This window comes from Kogia breviceps, chromosome 2 (assembly GCF_026419965.1).
Source record: "Kogia breviceps isolate mKogBre1 chromosome 2, mKogBre1 haplotype 1, whole genome shotgun sequence".
NCBI classification, from domain to species: domain Eukaryota; kingdom Metazoa; phylum Chordata; class Mammalia; order Artiodactyla; family Physeteridae; genus Kogia; species Kogia breviceps.
Genome location: NC_081311.1, coordinates 144,876,060 through 144,895,245, shown reverse-complemented (window position 1 = coordinate 144,895,245; position 19,186 = coordinate 144,876,060). Strand labels below are relative to the sequence as shown.

Below are 19,186 nucleotides of genomic sequence, written 5' to 3'. Positions count from 1 at the left end.
CGTTGATAGTGTTTGCAACTCCCTATCTGGGCCCCCCAAGGTCCATTCTCCTCTTCTTCATGGGAACATGGCTAGTTGGTCTCTCTTGCCAAGTGTGGCCCTGTAACTGTGTTCTCTTCATTGGAAAGGAGTGCAAGTGATGTGTGCCATTTCTGGGCCTGGGATAGCTTCATCCATACTGTCTTTCTCCTCTCTGCTGGCTGGAACTCTGGGTCACCCGGCTTATACTATAAAGATAGTGACAATGACCTAAGGTTTGATGATGCAACATGATGGAAGGACTGGCATCCCTGAATGGCTTTATGGAGCAGAACTTCTTGATGACAGACCAGTCAGCGTGGACCGTTAGGTAAGAAACAAACCTCTTCTTCAAACCACTGAATTATTGTTGGTTCTCTATCACAGCAGCCTAGCTTTTCTCTAATTCATACAAGGTACTTTATTCTTATCATAACATTATATTATATTATATTATAGATCCATTTTTAATTGCTTATTCTTGATTTCTTCTATTAGAATATATATTATACGAGAGCAGGAGATCTGCCTATCTTTTTCTTGCTGGCACAAAATACTCAATAAGTACTTATTTAGTGAATAAACAAAAGTGTTATTACCTTATCCTACAATACTTAAAAATTTAAAAACCACATTACAATTAAAGAACTTACTGTAATGTTAAATTAGGGGTGATATAGAACAAATGGAAAAAGTTTAATGATGGGCTTCCCTGGTGGTGCAGTGGTTAAGAATCCGCCTGCTGATGCAGGGGACACGGGTTTGAGCCCTGGTCCAGGAAGATCCCCCATGCCATGGAGCAACTAAGCCTTGTGCACCACAACTACTGAGCCTGTGTTCTAGAGCCTGCCAGTCACAATGTGAGCCCACGTGCCACAACTACTGAAGCCTGCGTGCCTAGACCCCGTGTTCCACAACAAGAGAAGCCAACACAATGACAAGCCCACACACCGCAAGGAAGAGTAGCCCCTGCTCGCCGCAACTAGAGAAAGCCCACGTGCAGCAACAAAGACCCAATGCAGCCAAAAATTTTTAAAAATAAAATTTTTTAAAAAAGAGTTTAATGAAAAGTAATCCAAATGTTTAATGAGATAAAATAGTTATATAGAGATTAAATATTGGTATATTAAAAATGGATAGAAGATAAATTGTGTAAACTTGAAAAAACAAGGCTGAAGGGCACCTTGGTAACTGTCTTTGCCTATTGGAAAGGTGATTATAAAGAGGTTGCTGACCAACTGTTTTCCATGTCTGCAGAGGAAAAACTAGCAGGAAAGAGCTTAAGCTAACCTGACAGTAATAGTGATTAAACATTAGAAAAGGCTCCAGAGTAATACTGTAGAATCTCTGTCCCTGGTGAATTTTAAGGACAAACCATCTGTCTTAGACATTTCAGGCAGAGCCTTGCAGGAAGAGAGAGGTCTGGATTAAATGACTCCGCAAGCTGGCTCCTTTTCAATTCCAGGAGTCTGTGCCACTATACAGGTTATCAGGGGATCTGGCAGTGACATCTTTCACTCCAGTGACCAGCCGGATTGATTAATTGGCATCTCTTATCTGTAACTTGAGAGAGCTGTTTCTCTGGATGAGGATGATCAGGTGGAAAGTAGGGAGTGAGAAGACTGATTGCCCCCCCCTAAAAATATATTAAAAATATTAAGTATTTCCATACTATCAATACAAAATAACTAGAAAAGTTCTAAGATTTTTGATACATTTCAAGTGCTAGATTTTATTTAGTAAGACTAACTTTTATAACAATGAGTAAAAGATAATGGTATACTACTCTATATAAAATAGATAACTAATAAAGACCTACTGTATAGCACAGGGAACTCTACTCAATACTCTTTAATGTCCTATATGGGAAAATAATCTTAAAAAGGGTGGATATATGTATATACATATAACTGGTTCACTTTGCTATACAGCAGAAACTAACACAACATTGTAAATCAACTATACTCCAATAAAAATTTTAAAAAATTAAAAAAAGAAAGTGAATGGTTTAATGCCAACAGTGAAATGACATAGAACAGAGGGAAACATTACTATTGACATTCATTTATAATGTTTATTTACATTGGTGTTACAACTTTAGCAACAATGTAAGAATGTTATTTATGGATACTGCATTAAAATTTATACTATACTTAGGTTACTCATCAATAATCATGTTAGAAGGTCCCTAAAGACAAGCTTTCATTAGAAGAGGGATTTTCTAAGTCTTAGAAGTTTAACTTTTTATTACTGAATAATATCACAGCTACTGTTTTGAAGGAAAACATTTTTTATTGGTTTTTGGGGTTTTTTTTTGCATTTTGGCATGGAATTGTGAAAAGCAATTCAAATTGAGCATTTATATACTGTGGGGATTTCCAACTTTACTAATAGATAATCTCAGTGAAATTTCACATCTTTGTTACAATCCAAAGATAAACTTTTAAATTCTTCCAGAAAAGGTTGAAAAACTCTGCTTTTATATTCTAAAGTGTTGTAATGTTTTTATTTATTTATTTATCTATCTATCTATTTATTTTAATGGTAGCTGTTATAAAGCTACAACTCAGTAGGAGGGTTTTTTTTTTCATTGAAAGGAAAAAAATCTAGTCAAATTTGGAACGAAATATTGACTACTCTTTACATAATGAGCCTTGAAAGTAAATGTTGCTCTTAAACACATGAAGTGATGATCCACCTCCCTCATAATTAGAAAAAATACAAAGCTATGATGAGATACCATTTTAAAAAATTGAAGTATAGTTGATTTACAATGTTGTGAGATACCATTTTTTAAAACTATCATGCTGTCAAAAATTTTTTAAATGTGATCATACACTGTGCTGTCCAGGGTGGGGAAAAAGGCATTTCTGGTGGGAATGTAACTTAGTACAACCTCTGTGGAGGATAATTTGGCAATATCTGTTGAAACTGTAGTTGTATAGATCCTTTAGCCCAGCAATTCTACTTCTAGAAATTCTTTTTTTAATTTCTAGTTTCTTTTAATAATAATTTTTAAAAGCCAGTAATCAGCTACAGATACAATTAAAAAGTAGACAAGTGAAAAAAAGAAAGATAAGAAACAGCAAAGACACATTCTTCGCTCCACAATAACTACAGAGTTCTATCTGTGTTCCACCACCAACATCCCATGGGAAGCCTAGCTCTCCGTGTGGTCAAGAGTACTCTCCATTATTGTGTGGGGAGACCAGAGAGCACTCAGGTGTGATTATGTCAGATCAAATGTATACAGGCACTGCTGAAATCCAGGTCTACAGTTTTGGCCCTAGACTCGAGTGGGGGTTGGTCACTCTTCACCTCTTCCAGGCTGTGCTGCATCCCATAGCCAAAGTAGATAGCAAACCCAATCAGCATCCAGACCCCAAATCGGGCCCAGGTGCCAGCTGTCACCTGCATCATAAGGTAGATATTCACAAAGATGCTCATTAGTGGGAGGAGAGGCAAAGCAGGTACCTTAAAGTGAAGTGGACCACTGGGCCAGCACCAGGCAAAGGACACTCAGCAGTAGAGCAAGCAGTGAGGAACAAACATAGACAACTTCGCCAGAGAGTGGAGTGGGGATGGAGTTGAGTGGACAAAATAGTCCCTGTAGGGTCAGCTTCTCTGCTTCATGGATCTCCTCCTCCTGCAACTCCACTTCATCTCCTGGTCAGGCTGATACCTGAGGATGAGAACACAAATAGCCACCAGGGAGTAAGCAAGCAGGGTCCCAATTGACATGAGGTCCACCAGATCAGTAAGTTCAAAGAGGAATGCCATGAATCCTGTGATAATGCCAGAGACCACAGTGGCCACGATGAGGGTGTGTGTGCCGGTGTGGTTCCCGGCAAGGACACGAAATAGGAAGCCATCCTCTGCCATTGCGTAGATCACCCGAGGCGTGGAGAACATAGAGCCCAGAGGCTGGTAGAAAGAGCACAGAGGGATCTGATGGCTACAACATAGCGGGCAGGGGCCCATCCAGTATAGAGAAAGGCCTCAGGCAAGGGGCTCTCGGGTTGAAGCTGATAGTAAGGCATTATGAGCGTGAGTGCCAAAGAGACAGCAAAATAGGCCAAAAAGCAGACGAAGAGTGAAATCACAATGCCTGTGGGGAGGGAACACTGGGGATTCTGGGCCTCTTCCCCAGTGGTAGCAATACAGTCAAAACCAACAAATGCATGGAAACAGGTCGCTGCTCCAAGGAGAATCCCCTAGAAGCTGAAAGGCACAAACCCTCCAGAGCCCAGAGGGCCCAAGCTATAGGTGTCATTGAGTCCAGCCATGGCCAGTTTGTAGTCCTCTTCTGTGAGCTTCCAGTTATGCAGATCTCCCATAATGAAGCCAGAGATGATGACAAAACTGAGCATCAAAAGATTCACCACTGTGAACACTTTGGTAACCCGGGCCAACTCACTAGCCCCCAGAGCCAGCAATCCAGTGAGCAACAACACAAGGCCCATAGCAAAAAAGTCTGGATATTCTGCGAGAACATGGGGAACATGCAGTGAGATGGTCCGCTGCAGGCTCTGAGAGATGTGGTTCCCAATCAGGTTGTCAAAAGCTGAGCTCCAGGCCCAGGCCACACTGGCTGTACCGATGACATAGGAGAGGATGAGGTTCCATCCCAGAGTTCATCCACAGTGACATGGCTGTAGAGATATGCAGAACCAGAATGGGGAACCTGAGCATCAAACTCCGCATAGCACAGCCCAGCCAACATAGAAGATATAGGGCAGCCACTAGAAAGCAGATCACAATGGATGGTCCTCCTTTATCTTTGGCCACCTCGTCAGCCAGGACATACACGCCTGCACCCAATGTGCTGCCCTGCACCCAATGTGCTGCCCTGCACCCAATGTGCTGTCCACACCTAGGGCCACTAAATCCAGAGTGGTCAGGCATTTGGCAGGGCGAGTCTCAGCCATGCCTGTCTCCAGTGTATGTCTGCATGCCAGCTTTTGACCAAATCTTCAAAGCGCCTGCCACAGCATTCTAGCTGAAATTGAAGAGGATGCTAGGAAGGATCAGGGAGCTGTTGCAAGCCCAGGGCGTAGAACGTCTCGGATAGGGTTTGGTGAAGCTGAGTTCAGCCGAGTTGGGTTGTGGCTGCCGAGTTTAGTTGCTCAGGCTTCAAAGCAGCTGCTTCTAGAAATTCTTACAGATGTATATTGATATAGAAAGAAACGGCACATGTAAAAGGTTACGGGCTTTTTTGCATTGCTTGTGATTGTTAAAAGATCAGAAGCAACCTAAATAATGATGATGAAGAATGCTACATCCTTTCAATTGAATATAACACAGCCATTAAAAAGACTGTCATTCTAGGGACTTCCCTAAGGGCTTCCCTAGGGGCTTCCCTAGTGGCTTCCCTAGTGGTGCAGTGGTTGAGAGTCTGCCTGCCGATGCAGGGGACACGGGTTCGTGCCCCAGTCCGGGAAGATCCCACGTACCGCGGAGCGGCTGGGCCGGTGAGCCATGGCCGATGGGCCTGCGCGTCCGGAGCCTGTGCTCCGCAACGGGAGAGGCCACAACAGTGAGAGGCCTGCATACCACAAAAAAAAAAAAAAGACAATGTCATTTAAAGATGCGCAAATTTTTTGAACAGTTTCCTGAGTATGACCTATTTGGTGAATAAAGAGAAAACTGTACACCTGCTGTGTCCACAAAGGTAGCACATGAAGATGGTGTGGGCCCTGAATACACTGCACAGAAAGTTGGCCTTTATGTTGGAGAGAAATATTGGGTCTGATTTCAGTATTGCCATAGCATTGGGACTTTCCTAGAACATATGTGTATATATAAAGAATACTACTGCTTTTTTTTTTTTTTTTTTTTCGGTACGCGGGCCTCTCACTGTTGTGGCCTCTTCCGTTGCGGAGCACAGGCTCCGGATGCACAGGCTCCGGATGCGCAGGCTCAGCGGCCATGGCTCACGGGCCCAGCCGCTCCGCGGCTTGTGGGATCTTCCCCAACCGGGGCACAAACCCGACACTGTCCCCTGCATCGGCAGGCGGACTCTCAACCACTGTGCCACCAGGGAAGCCCACTACTGCTTTTGAATATATAGTCTAAAGTGAAGTTCCTTTTACATTATAGCTAAAAAGTATTCTTAAGCTTTAAGTTGTTCACAATTCAGCTGCATAAAGAGTTGTACAGAATCTTATTTATATATACATATGTTATAGATGGAATAATTTGGCTTGAACAAGAAGTTTGGTTTGGTGTCTACTGTTTGGGAAAATTAGCTCTTAAACTTTATAAGAAATGAGTTGTATAGTTAGGATTATCAGTTGTCTAATTTCAGAGGTTTGTCAAGCAAATCAATCCTACGTTTTTTCTCATTTATTGGTTCATGCCTCACAGTGGCAAGTCTTTTCTTCTATCTTTACCTTCAGTTTTTTCTCCTTCCTCATTTCTCAGAGCTTTGTCTTTCATTTCTCACATCTCTTTTTCATTCTTCCTTCAAGCTTTTGCAATCTTTTATCAAATCCCTGGCATTTCCCAATTCTCTGTTTTTATGACACCTTTTTTTTTTATACCCAGTCTCCCATTGGTGATCACTTGTAAATCATCATGACTTAATATTTTTCGTGTTAGCTACTGCCTATACGTTTTACTAAGCTCCTCAGGGCAGAAAATTTGTCTTCCATATTTTATGCTTTGTAAAATCCCATGTACTCTTATGACTCCTATTAACAATAAATCTCAGTATGAATTAGCTAAAGCTACATCTTTCTTGTTTTATGTGTAAGCTTTACATGCATACAAGTGAAGACTCAAGTTTCACTAGCTCCCTGATTTGTCATGTGTATCATTATTTTTCAGGTAGCATTAGAACCATCTTGTAGAATTACTGGACAGGAAGCCAATAATTTATTTTAGCTTAGTTTACATATATATTTTTCCAGAACAAGCAAAGTTTTTTGTTTTATTTTTCATTTTAAGAGGGACATGTTCCTTTCTTTTTCAGTAACTAGATTGAGCTCACATGTAACTATCTACATGCCAGGACACTTTGTGTTCTAATTTTCAATTATGCCTTTCAGACACAAATGGTCTCTGGAATTACTCACTATTTATGATAATAGATGAATCTTTAATGTTAGACTTGATAAATGTCCAGCTTTATTTTCAGTTATTTCACAGCAATCTAGCCTTTATTTCTTTCTTCACTTTCCTTATTGGAACATGGGAACTACATTTAGCATGCATTTGCTTCCAGAGCATGGGCTGGATGAATCTAAATGTGAAGTGAGCAAACAGGTTGAGGAGCCGCAGTGCTCCTTCTGCTGCACCGCAAGCTCTTGGCTTTTGTTGCTGTGCTTTCCCCGACTTGTCGTCCCTCTCCTCCCAAGCACTATCGATCTACCAAACCCAGCTTCAGAGGCAACTGAGAGTAGCTTCAAGTGCCACCTTCAGTAGCTATACGTGCATTTTTAGTCTGGATTATAAAAGGTGAAGTGATCTCAGCTATAGGACTTGAGTCGTGTGACCTCCCTGGTATCATCCTACTTCAAGTAAAGGCCTACTTGATGAGCCAAAAAGATTTTTGCTTAATAAGAAAGGTGTGTATTAATTTTCTTTTGCTGCCATAACACATTACTGCAACACTCGCATCTTAAACAACACTGATTTATTATACCGCAGTTCTGTAGATCAGAAATCCAGGCATGTTGTAGCTCATTTCGAGTAACGGCATGTGGTTAGCCTGGTGCGGGGCCCAGGCACGGCAGTATCTGCCTCCTGCGTCCCCCAAGGATGCACAAGCACAGCCTGGGGCTAGAAAGGTCACTCTAGAGGCTGGTTCTGGAGCGGAGCCTGGTCGCCTCCTGGTCCACATGTGTGCCCTCCAACCTGAACATGTCCTTCAAGGCCCAGTCCCTGGAGCTCAGGGTTGCCTCTTTTACATTCGTAAAAGGCCTTCACAGCAGGACTATTGTTTTATTGGCTAACCAGGGGATGGGAATCTTGGAGGGCCATCTTTAGAATTCTACCTATTATAACATACGAGACTCATATGATGAAAATGAAATTTTTTTGGGAAAATACATGAGGACACTTGAACAAATGTAGAGTTGTACCACATTCCAGAAAGGGAAGGCTCATGTGGAAGGATATTATTCTCCCTGAAATTAATACATACAGTTAAAAAAATTTTAATAAAAATCTATAGCCACATCCACATGGATGAATCTTTTTTTTTTTTTTTGGCGGTACGCGGGCCTCTCACTGTTGTGGCCCCTCCCGTTGCGGAGCACAGGCTCTGGACGCTCAGGCTCAGCGGCCATGGCTCACGGGCCCGGCCGCTCCACGGCATGTGGGATCTTCCCGGACCGGGGCATGAACCCGCGTCCCCTGCATCAGCAGGCTGACTCTCAACCGCTGCGCCACCAGGGAAGCCCCACATGGATGAATCTTAAAGATATAACTTTGATTAAAAACATTCAAGATGTGAAAAAAAACTTACTCTATGATTCTATTTACATAGAGTTGAAAGACAGGCATAAGCTATATTGTTTGAGTAACTAGTCAATAAAACTATAAAGAAAAACAAGAAAGTGAATATGTTAATAATCATGACAGTGGTTATTAACCCTAGGTACTTGGGGGTTATAAAGGAAGGGGAACTTTGGGGCCTTTTGGGATGTTGATAATGTTCTACTTTCTGACCCAGTGGGGGTTACATGAGTGTTTGGGTTATAGTCTTTAAGCAGTACACATCTGTTTAATGAACTATTCTGTGTGTTTGCTGTATTTTCCATCACAAAAAATAATTCTAGAGGCTTCCCTGGCGGTCCAGTGGTTGAGGCTCCACACTTCCACTGCAGAGAGTGTGGAGTGTGGGTTTGATCCCTGGTAAGGGAACTAATATCCTGCATGCTGCGTGGCACAGCCAAAAAAAAAAATTCTAATCTTCTCTTCCCCCCCCCCCAATACTTTCTGATTCTTCCTCTACATCTACAGTACCTCATAGAGAAATAGAGATGTTACAGTGACACTAACAATTCAGTCTTTAAAAACAAAACGCTTACAAAGTAGGTTCTTGAGAATAAAAAAAACTTTGCTGAGAGTGAAACGTAGCATTTGAACCTATTTCTCTCCCAACCCTGGCCAGATTAGCTAAAAGAAGCCTCTGAACTGGGAGGAGTATACGGAGCATAACACCCATAACACCTTCCCCTGGGAGGGAAGGACGAGGTTTGATAGGAGTGGCAGAAAAAGAGAGCATCGGAATAGGATAAGCACCATTTCAATGGACAGGGCGGGAGGCCTGGGCTAGGAGCCAGGAAAGCTGTTATCATACCAGCCTGCCAGGGCTGCCTGCTGCCTACATTTGCATCATACAACAAAGGACACCAGCTCTCCTCTGAACTGCCTGGTGGAGGGCCTAGGACACCTCTGCCATAGATGGTGAAATCTTGGACAACCTGGTACTGTACCATCTGCCTTTCTCCAGTCCTCCCATCCCTAGAGATTTTAGTCTGCAGGGCCCAAGAGTCTATATTTTAATAAGCACTTATGATAACTCTCATGCAGGGGGCCTCTGGCACTGGAGTACCATCGCTCAGAGAAAATCACTGAGAGGAAGAATCACCAGTGGCACTTGTTAAAAATCCGAATTTTGAGGCTTTATACTGGACATGTATAATCAGAATCTATAGGGTAGAAGCCTGAGAACTTGTTTTCTTCAAAATGAAGTTCCCAGGTAATTTGAAAGGAAGTTTGGGAAACAGCTCTAGAGACTTCTACTTTTTATTTCATTTTTCCACAATATTTGTAATATTTGCATTTTGAAAAAATAAGTACCTGTGGAAAAGAACATATTACAAACCGTAAAATACTTTTTCTCCAGCCCAGACTTCTCAGTGCTGCAGACCCATAGATCTGTTTACATGACATCTCTCCTTGAAGTCCTGAAAACACCTGAGACTCAACATGTTCGAATTGATATCACCATCTTCCCCCAAATCCGACTCTCTTTCAGTGTGCCCCACACCTCAGTGAGCATTGTTATCCACCCACTGGGCCTGCCAGAAATCCCATCGTTTCTGACTCCTTCCTCTCCCTCAATCCCCATTCATTCCACTCTGCCTTATCTGAATCCATTCCCAAGACCTTCTATTTCACTTCCTAAATCGTTCCATTTTCTGCACTTGTCTCCATCTCCTTGTGCCCATCCCAGTCCACTTGAATTACTTACTACCAACGCTAACCATGACCCATAGATCCTAACTGGTCCAAGGCTGATCCTGTTCATGTTCCCACATTGCATCTGGAATGATCTTTTCAAAACACAGATCTGATCAGGTCATATCCCTTCTCCACTTTGCTCTGAAGAAAAAGATGAAGGTTCTCAGTATGGCCAACCAAGTTCTGCTTAGTTTGGTCTCCTTGCAAACTATGCTCTAGCCACAATGGCTTCCTTTCAGTCCCTCAGGTTTGCACTGTTCACTCCTGACAAAAGATACGATGTTCCCTGTTTCCTTTTCTCCTTTCTTCAGTCTCTCATCCTTCAGATTTCTCTTCCAGGAGACCTCCTCAAGCATGCCTTACCTAACTTTTCTGACCACATCAGTGAATGACCCTAATGTAAGCTCTCAGAGCACCTATCTCTTGCAACTTTCATTTATTTATCTAAATAAATGTGGCTCACTTATTTGTTGAATTAGACATTTTTGAATTCCTTTGCCTAGAATAGTTTGTTTCCTTGCTCATCTTCTCTCTTGTTTGATTTCACTTCCTTAGAACCTATTCCAGAACAACTTTTAGGATGAATATTCGGACTCAACTGAAGAACCACCTTCATTGGCTTTCCCACATCCCCTCTGGCTCTTGTTGCCTAATCATTTTCCAATCTTTTGAAATTTGCCTCTACCACAACACTTATTTACCTTATATTGTATTCTGTTGTTGTTGTTTTCTTGAAGGCTTCTCTCACTAGCATCAGTTGCTTTAGGACAGCTGTTTTACTTATCTCTGTATCCCTAGCACTTAACACAGGGTCTTGTCCTCAGTAAATATTTGGAATGACTGTTGTAGCTTGTAGTACAGCCACATAGTGCATATGCTTATTTCTCTGCTTCTAATGTCTTCCCTCACTGTGCCTACAAACTCTTACCACTTGATAGAGGTAGTGTTAGCATTACCTTCAATGATATATGTATAATTTTTCTACTTTTCAGTTTCATTTGAATACTGATACCTTAAAACGTTGCTGGGAGGATTTTAAAAAGTTAATTATTTAATGATCTTCTCTCTTCCCTTGCCAGGACAAATCTCTTCTCTTGTAGATCAATTACCTAGGGAATTTTGTCTCAGGATTAGGCTTATGGAATCTCTTGCACCCAGTTAGCTCTTTTCTGTTTCCCTCTCCTGTTTTTGTCCCCTTTACAGTAGATCTTGATGGCTCAATTAAAACTAGAGAACAGGGACTTCCCTGGTGGTGCAGTGGATAAGACTGCACTCCTAATGCAGGGGGCCTGGGTTCGATCCCTGCTCAGGGAACTAGATCTCTCATGCATGCTGCAACTAAGGAGGCTGTGAGCCGCAACTAAGGAGGCTGTGAGCTGCAACTAAGGAGGCTGTGAGCCACAGCTAAGATCTGGTGCAACCAAATAAATATTTAAAACCCAAAAAAACTAAAGAACAAATCATTAGCAAGTAGAAAACATTTCTTCCTTGTTCTCTTAGGAAAAGAGATTGTCCTGAGGTGAGGAGATTCATTTGCAAAACTGCACAGGCCTTTTTTATTTTTTTAACATATACATGTATCTATTCTTTTTCCAATTCTTTTCCCATTTAGGTTGTTACATAATATTGAGCAGAGTTCCCTGTGCTATACAGTAGGTCCTTGTTGGTTATCCATTTTAAATATAGTAGTGTGTACATATCAATCCCAAACTCCCTAGCTATCCCTCCTCCCCCCCACCCTTCCCCCTGGTAACCATTAGTATGGCCTCTAAGTCTTGCACAGGCCTTTCATTTATTTATTTATTTTTAAAAAAACCATTTTGAAAAAGCAAAGGCTGAAAAAACAAAATGATTAAATTTCCATACCAGAATAGGTGAAATGTTTCTTTACATTTTCTCTTAGATTTGTAAAGTGTCTGACCCAGAGTACGAGAAAAAACTTTGGTTTCCTTCCCTTCTTTTCAAGTTTACAAAGCTATAACTAAAGATTTTAGCAGTTAAGCAACTCTACAGTGAATTATCTGGTAGCTTCCAGTATAATAAATTATTCTTACCAACTAGATACTATGCTTACTTTTTTTTTTTTTTTGTGGTACGCGGGCCTCTCACTGTTGCGGCCTCTCCCGTTGCGGAGCACAGGCTCCGGACGCGCAGGCTCAGCGGCCATGGCTCACAGGCCCAGCCGCTCTGCGGTATGTGGGATCTTCCCGGACTGGGGCACGAACCCGTGTCCCCTGCATCGGCAGGCGGATTCTCAACAACTGCGCCACCAGGGAAGCCCTATGCTTACTTTTTTTTCTTACTTTACCTGTTTGGTTGTCAAAGTTTAAATGTAGTATATTAAAACGATTATACTCTTTAAAAACTATGGACACTTTTCATTATTTTAAAATGTGTATGTAACTAAATAAAATAGAAAAATCCCATGAAAAATGTTTGCACACAGGGGTAAAATGTGACAAAAGCTTTTGCTGAGGTTTCTCTATGCTTCTCCAACATTACCTTGTGTGGTTCAAGTGCCATTTGTTATTTAGACTTGTCATTCCCAGTTGACTAGGAGATTTAACACTCTTTAGCCAAAGTTTCAAATCTGAGGCAAATAAAACCTAGGTGGTTTATTCGTGGGCCTAGTACCAGGACGTGTGAAAGGAGTGTTCTTAAGGTAAGAGATAGAAAACTCAGCTTATGTTGGTCATCCACAAGTTTGAAATCAACACCTTGGGCATTCGACGTTTACCACACAATGGTAAGCGCCCAGATATCAAATGACCCTTTTTGGCGTCCAAGAGTCATAAAAAGCTTCAAGCACTCCTGGAGTCTAGGCTGAATTTCTCCACTGGCTTGTTTGGGAACCCGTCTCTTCTAAGCGGTGTAGCATTAACTTGCTCTGCTGCCGGTTGGATGACAGCTGGTCGGGCACTCTTCACGGCGGACTCCTTTCCAGGTGCATCCATCTCCACCCAAGGGCACTCTTCTTTCCCGCGGCGGTCTAGGACCATCAGGACCAATTTCGGGGTTTTCTTTCGCCGGTAAGACTTGGCAGAACAGGCTCTAAAAGAAAAGGAGTCAGAGGAGGAGTAAGAAGTAACTGTACTGGTAAGAGTCATAATAAATGACAGTCCACCTGTGAGACGCGACGACGAGCACCCTATTTTGCCTCGGAAGCCACAGGGACAGAACTCCTCTGGCCCACCGCCGGCCTCGTCCCCCAACTGCCCGCCCCGGTCAAGGTTACGTAACGGGGGAGCGCCGCGCGCCGGCTGCGGCGCCGATTGGCCGGCGGCGGGAGCGCGGGGTTTGATGGGAAGTTGGCTGAGGCCATCGCTCTATCAGTGGCGGCTGCTGCCTGCTCCGGAGGTGGGCTGCGCTGTGGCGGCCGAAGCTGGCAGAGCTGGAAGCCAGAGCCGGGCTTTTCCCGCTTCTACTTGAAGGTAGAGGGGTCAAAATGAGGGCCGTTGGAAGCGTTCGGCAGAGGGGAGGTGCGCTGAGCTTTTCCCTGGGAAATACGCTTCGGGTTTCCCCGCTTGCCTCTCCCGGGCGCCTCCTCCCCATGCCGAGTGGCCTACGAGCTCTGCGGCGGCGGCTAGTCGAGCTCCTGCCCGGCTGCGTGCTGATCCTGTCTCGCCCCCTGATCCCCTTTGTTTCCCAGCACAGTGGCAGGGGTGGCTCTGGAGTGCTGGAGACCCCTTTCTGTTCCCCGAGGGCAGTTGGTTCCCCAGCCTTTTCTCGGAGATTCGGGGCGGGTAAGGGGGGCAGTGACTGGGTTGAGCTGAGCATCGTCTCTTTGGCCCACCTCCCTGTTCGGTCGAAGGGTCAGAAGGTCCTACACTAAGCCATCGCTTTGAGTGGGTTCTACCCTGTCTTTTGCTGAGTTGTGCGGAGACGCCACGAGTTGGTGAGATCGGGAGGGACCGAAAACTGTCAGTGTCACGCTGTTCGGCCCAGGAGTGTGGGCGTGGATTGTATGCTGCTTAGAGAAGCCTCTCTTCGACTGTAGTCCTTTTTTGAGCAATGGTGGGGTGGAGGGAAGGGCGAGATTGCGTGGGTGATATACGCATGGCAGAAGGAGAAGAGCAAATCTAAACTACATCATAGTTTTAATTCTTGAATGCAGAGTAAGGGGATTGAGAGACAGTTGGGATTGGTGCACTCAGTTTTGCTGATGGTGCCCTCCTAAGTAAAATTTGTGACTCACTGAATTTTCCATATTCCGCTTTTCCCAGTAGGCTTCTGGTTTGTGGTGCCTTGTGTCGACTTTATTCTCCTTTCTCAGTGGCCTGGGTGTCACCACTGACAAAATTGTCACCACACAAAATTCAACAGCAGTTTGTGTGGATGTGAGTAAACTTGGTTTTAGGCATATGTTCAAACTGGCAGGGAATGCTAATCTCTTGTCTTCAACAGCCCCTGTAGTTTCATTTTAGGAGGACTAAGTTGATTTTCAACACATTTTTTTTAAACATTTAAAATTAGAATTTCAAGTTTCTCCGTCATCTACTGGCATCAATCCATTGCTGTTAAAAACCTTAGTGTTTACATATTATTAACTTGAAAGAACAAAAAAAAGGAAGAAATTATATGGCTTATGACAGGTATGATTTATAGGAGAAATCTTTACAATCAAATAGTCATTTTTTGGTAGTATTTAGTTCAGAATGAGCATTGACTTACCATGAAGACCAGAACTTAATCATTATATAATAAAAGTGCTTTTAGAGATGTACTTCTTTTCAGTAATTTTATTTTTGAGCAATAAATATGGTGGTTTGGGATATTTCAGAATTGTCTTTTCCATTAGGATATTTGAAAGTTAGAGTTCTAGAACAAACACTTTTAATCTCAAATTGAATAGTCCAGTGTGTTATAGAGGTACTGTTGATGGTGACAGTAGTTTCTACTTAACAATAGTTTCTACCTAAGTTTGGAACTTGATAAACATAAAACTAAACTTCCTTTGCTGTTAAAGGTTATTTTAATGTACGAGTCTTCAGAGTATTTTGTTTTATTTTTTATACTGGAGAAAATGAGAGCAATACAATTTCAGTTAAAATACAAAGTAACTTTATTTTCCAATTTTAAAATTATGAAAGTTTATTTACAAGAAGTTAGAAAGAAATGTGTTCCATATGAGAAGTATTGCCGTACTACATGTGCTTTCTGGTAATAGTAGTAATAATGTCTATAATTTATTATACACTTATTATTTCATTACCAAGTGATACATAATTTCATTTAACTCATGCAACAATTTTGTGAAGCGTAGATGTAGATATTTTCACCACTTTACAAATGCTGAACTGAGGCTTAGAGAGTTTCGTTTATACAAGATCATGTAGCTAGTATGTGGTTGAGTCATATTTTGAATCAAGACCTTTTTTATTCCATTATTTCAATATGACTTGAAGTAAGCTAAAAATTTAAGAATAACACATCCCAGGATTTCAAATTCTGACATCTAAACCTGAGTGTGAATAGCAGTTAACAGAAAACATTCAAATAATATGGTGGGTGTTATTTATTGAAAAACACATTAGATACACCCAGCTCTTAAGGTCATTGTCAGGTCCCATTGTGATATCGTAGTGGAAAGAGACTCTTTATACACGTTCATGGAAGATTTCTTGGGACAGGCCACTTGAAATTGAACCATCTGTCCACTCAAGCACAAGCAAATTGATTTATGCTTCAGAAAGAAATGCTAGTTATTTGATTCCCATGTATTTTCCCTGTATTGAAAGGAAGCAGAGATGGACTAGAAAAGGGCAGCAACCACAGCAGTAAAAACAATTTGTATCGAGAAATTAGTATGTGTCAGGCACTGTTGTAAGTACTTTAGAATACATTATGTTGTTTAAGCTTTTCAACATTTGAGAGGGTTCTTAACTATCGCTCTTTTGCAGATGAAGATAAGGAGTAACTGAGAGGTTAAGTTTTTTATTTGCCCAAGGTTTCATAGTAATGGGCCACAGGAATTGGAGTTAAGATGTTCAGGTGGCAAGGAGGGAAAAAGTGTTTGGAAATAGAAGAGGTATGAAATTAAAGTTGTAGAGAAATAATTTATTTAATTTTGTTATGCTTTCATATCTGTTGGAAAGTACTACTTATACATGTGTATTATAGTAAATCAGGCTTCCGTAACAAATACCAGAATTTGATAGAAAAAATGTTGGGACAATGAGGGTTGATTGGCTCTTTGATTATGAACCTGAAAGGATGAATATGGCATTTAATGACTATTACCATAGTGTGTTGTTCTAGAGGACAAATTTAGAAGCACAGTTCTCTGCTTCAGGGATCTTAAAGGGATCTTATGTAGTTTGTTTCATTAACACCAAAACAATTCTCCAAGCAAATAATTGATGTCAAAGTTGGTATTAATTGTAATATTATGCATACATTTCATATTACATGTATTTTAAAAGTGATGTGCAGTAAACAAGTAGAGGCAGTATTTGCAGACTTCTAGCACCAGTTCTGCCCCAAGCTGGAGCTGCATGATTTTGGCACGTCATTTAGCTTCTCTTCCATGCAGATTTAAGCATTCAGATTTAATCAAATGAAGGAATTGAGCTACATGATACACTGTACTAACCCTGTGTCTTATGTTTATAACTTTCCACTTCAGTAGCTCTGTTTACCAGCTATTTGAGAATGTCTGAGGTGCTTTTATATGTTTTATATATAAATATTCCAATCTAATCTGCAGAAAGACTTAATTTCTGATTTTGAGTTATTAGAAGTAACTTGTTGCTTTTTTTGGCCTTTTTAATTGAGCTATAATTGATTTACAATATCATATAAGTTTCGGGTGTATAACATAGTGATTTACAATTTTTAAAGATTATACTCCATTTATAGTTATAAAAGTTGGCTATATTCCCTGTGTTGTACAGTATATCCTTGTAACTTATTTTATACATAGTACTTTGTATCTCTTAAGCCACTACCCCTAACTTGTTGCTTTTTAAAAAAATCAAAACTAAAATACTGGGTCTGGCTCTGCTGCTTACTGTCTTTGGGAACTTAGCAAATTACTTCACTTCTGTAGACTCAGTTTTGTCATTTGTAAAATAGAGTGATGGTAGTATCTAAATGATAAAGTTCATGCAAAGCATTTGTTTTAGGGCCTGCTAGAAGATTAAGTCCTTACCAAGTGTTTAAATGATATTATTGTTGTCATTACTTTCAAATATTAAAAATTCTGATTTGTGGGCTTCCCTGGTGGCGCAGTGGTTGAGAGTCCACCTGCCAATGCAGGGGATACGGGTTCGTGCCCCGGTCTGGGAAGATCCCACATGCCGCGGAGCGGCTGGGCCCGTGAGCCATGGCCGCTGAGCCTGCGCGTCCGGAGCTCAGGCTCCGCAACGGGAGAGGCCACAACAGAGAGAGGCCCCCATACCGCAAAAAAATAAAAATAAAAAAATAAAAAATTCTGATTTGTGATAGCTATAAACTGTTTCAAACCAAAATGTGTAGGTCAGTTGTGTACAAAACACTGTGCTGTATACCATACATAGTGGTGTATAGCACATGCATTCAACGTATACATGGCATAATGTATACTTTGAAAATACACAAGTTAAGTGGTTCATCTGAATCTTCCCTTCCCAGCCACCTTTCTTGGTGATTTTTAGCATCTTAAGGTTTTAAGATCTATTTAATGTCTTAACTCAGAAATTTATACTTTTATTCATTAAAGTTCTTGGATTTCCTACAACCACACTTTAGAAATTTGAATACTGATATACTGTTGAAGGATTAATAATATTTAGATTGCGACTTAAATGTGGCTTATAACATTGATTACATTTATAAACTTAAGAAGTTTTCAGGACAGATTATAGGTATTTCTGTTGGTAAAAATCAGTTTGTGTGTTTCATAATTAGGCTTTTTGTTACTTTTCTAACCAAGAAAGTTCAAGATAGGCATGCCTGATGCTAATTCCAACCTAAAAATAGTATTGCAGAGTGAATGTACTTACTTTGTACTGGCATTATTTTGTGATTATATTTATGGGTTTAAAAAAATGTAAGAATTATGGCCTAACTTTTTTTAGGTGGGAATGAAGCAGTTTTATACATTGGTAGTATATAACTATAACCTGGTAAAAATATGTAAGTTTGAAAATATACTTTCACTATTTCAGTTTAAAAGAATTAAAAATTATATAACTATTGACTGGTAAATTGATTTAGGATATAATATTGCTGGTAAGTTTTTATATGTATGGTAATATTTAATACATTTGAGAGTCATAGAAAAACAACTAAAAAAAGGGGATATGAGATACAACTAGCTGACATGACAGTTTAACTTGAGGGACTTAGACACAGTTTCAGAAAGAAATGTTTATTTGGGTGTTGAGCGGTAGTGAACAGACCAGAAGTCTGAAGATAGAGTGGCTTTGGGTAATGTTTCTTCTGAGCTATTGGGTGAATCACGAAACTTCTTTCCACTTAATTTTCTTGTCTGTAAAATGGTAAAAATAAAGGCTATCCTGTGAAAAGAGGTAGTATTATTAACTTTAATATACAGAAAAGAAAATTATGGCTCAGAAACATTAAGTGATATGCTCACTGTCACAGGTAGCCTTATAACCCTTATTTTCTTACTCAAAATCCTGTTGGCTTTCTATTATTGTAAGGTGATGTTATCTAAACATTGTAGAGCACCCCTAATTCCAAATAACTAGTTTAGTTGGGAGACAGCTGAATGATAGAAATGACTGTATCTGAGAATGTAGAATGAAAGTAGTACAGCATAATTTTTCTTAGAAGAACAATATAGGGAACCTACTTTAAGGAACGGAAAATTGCAAACTGGTATGAATATACACTTTTAAAATGCCTTGCTACTTAAAAAGTCTTTCCAGCTTTATTTTCACTTTTAAATATGTTTTAGCTTGGAAGAAAGGAATTTTTAAAAGGTGGACTCTCTGCAAGACTGTCTGAATTAAAATTCCACATAAGTGGA

General features: G+C 40.8%; 1 protein-coding gene and 1 pseudogene across 2 annotated transcripts in view; one reads left to right on the top strand and one right to left on the bottom strand.

The window, feature by feature from the left end:
• Positions 1-3,252: 3,252 nt before the first annotated feature.
• On the bottom strand, positions 3,253-5,012 carry LOC131751465 (cationic amino acid transporter 3-like; annotated as a pseudogene).
• Positions 5,013-13,452: 8,440 nt separating this feature from the next.
• The window catches only part of LNPK (lunapark, ER junction formation factor), an 85,142-nt gene continuing 79,408 nt past the window's right edge, over positions 13,453-19,186 (top strand). Inside the window, exon 1 of one of the 2 annotated variants that reach the window (XM_059055315.2) lies at positions 13,453-13,643. The gene's annotated coding sequence lies outside the window, so the exon portion shown is untranslated. The remainder of the gene's footprint in view (positions 13,644-19,186) is intronic. The other variant, XM_059055316.2, reaches the window with a different exon arrangement.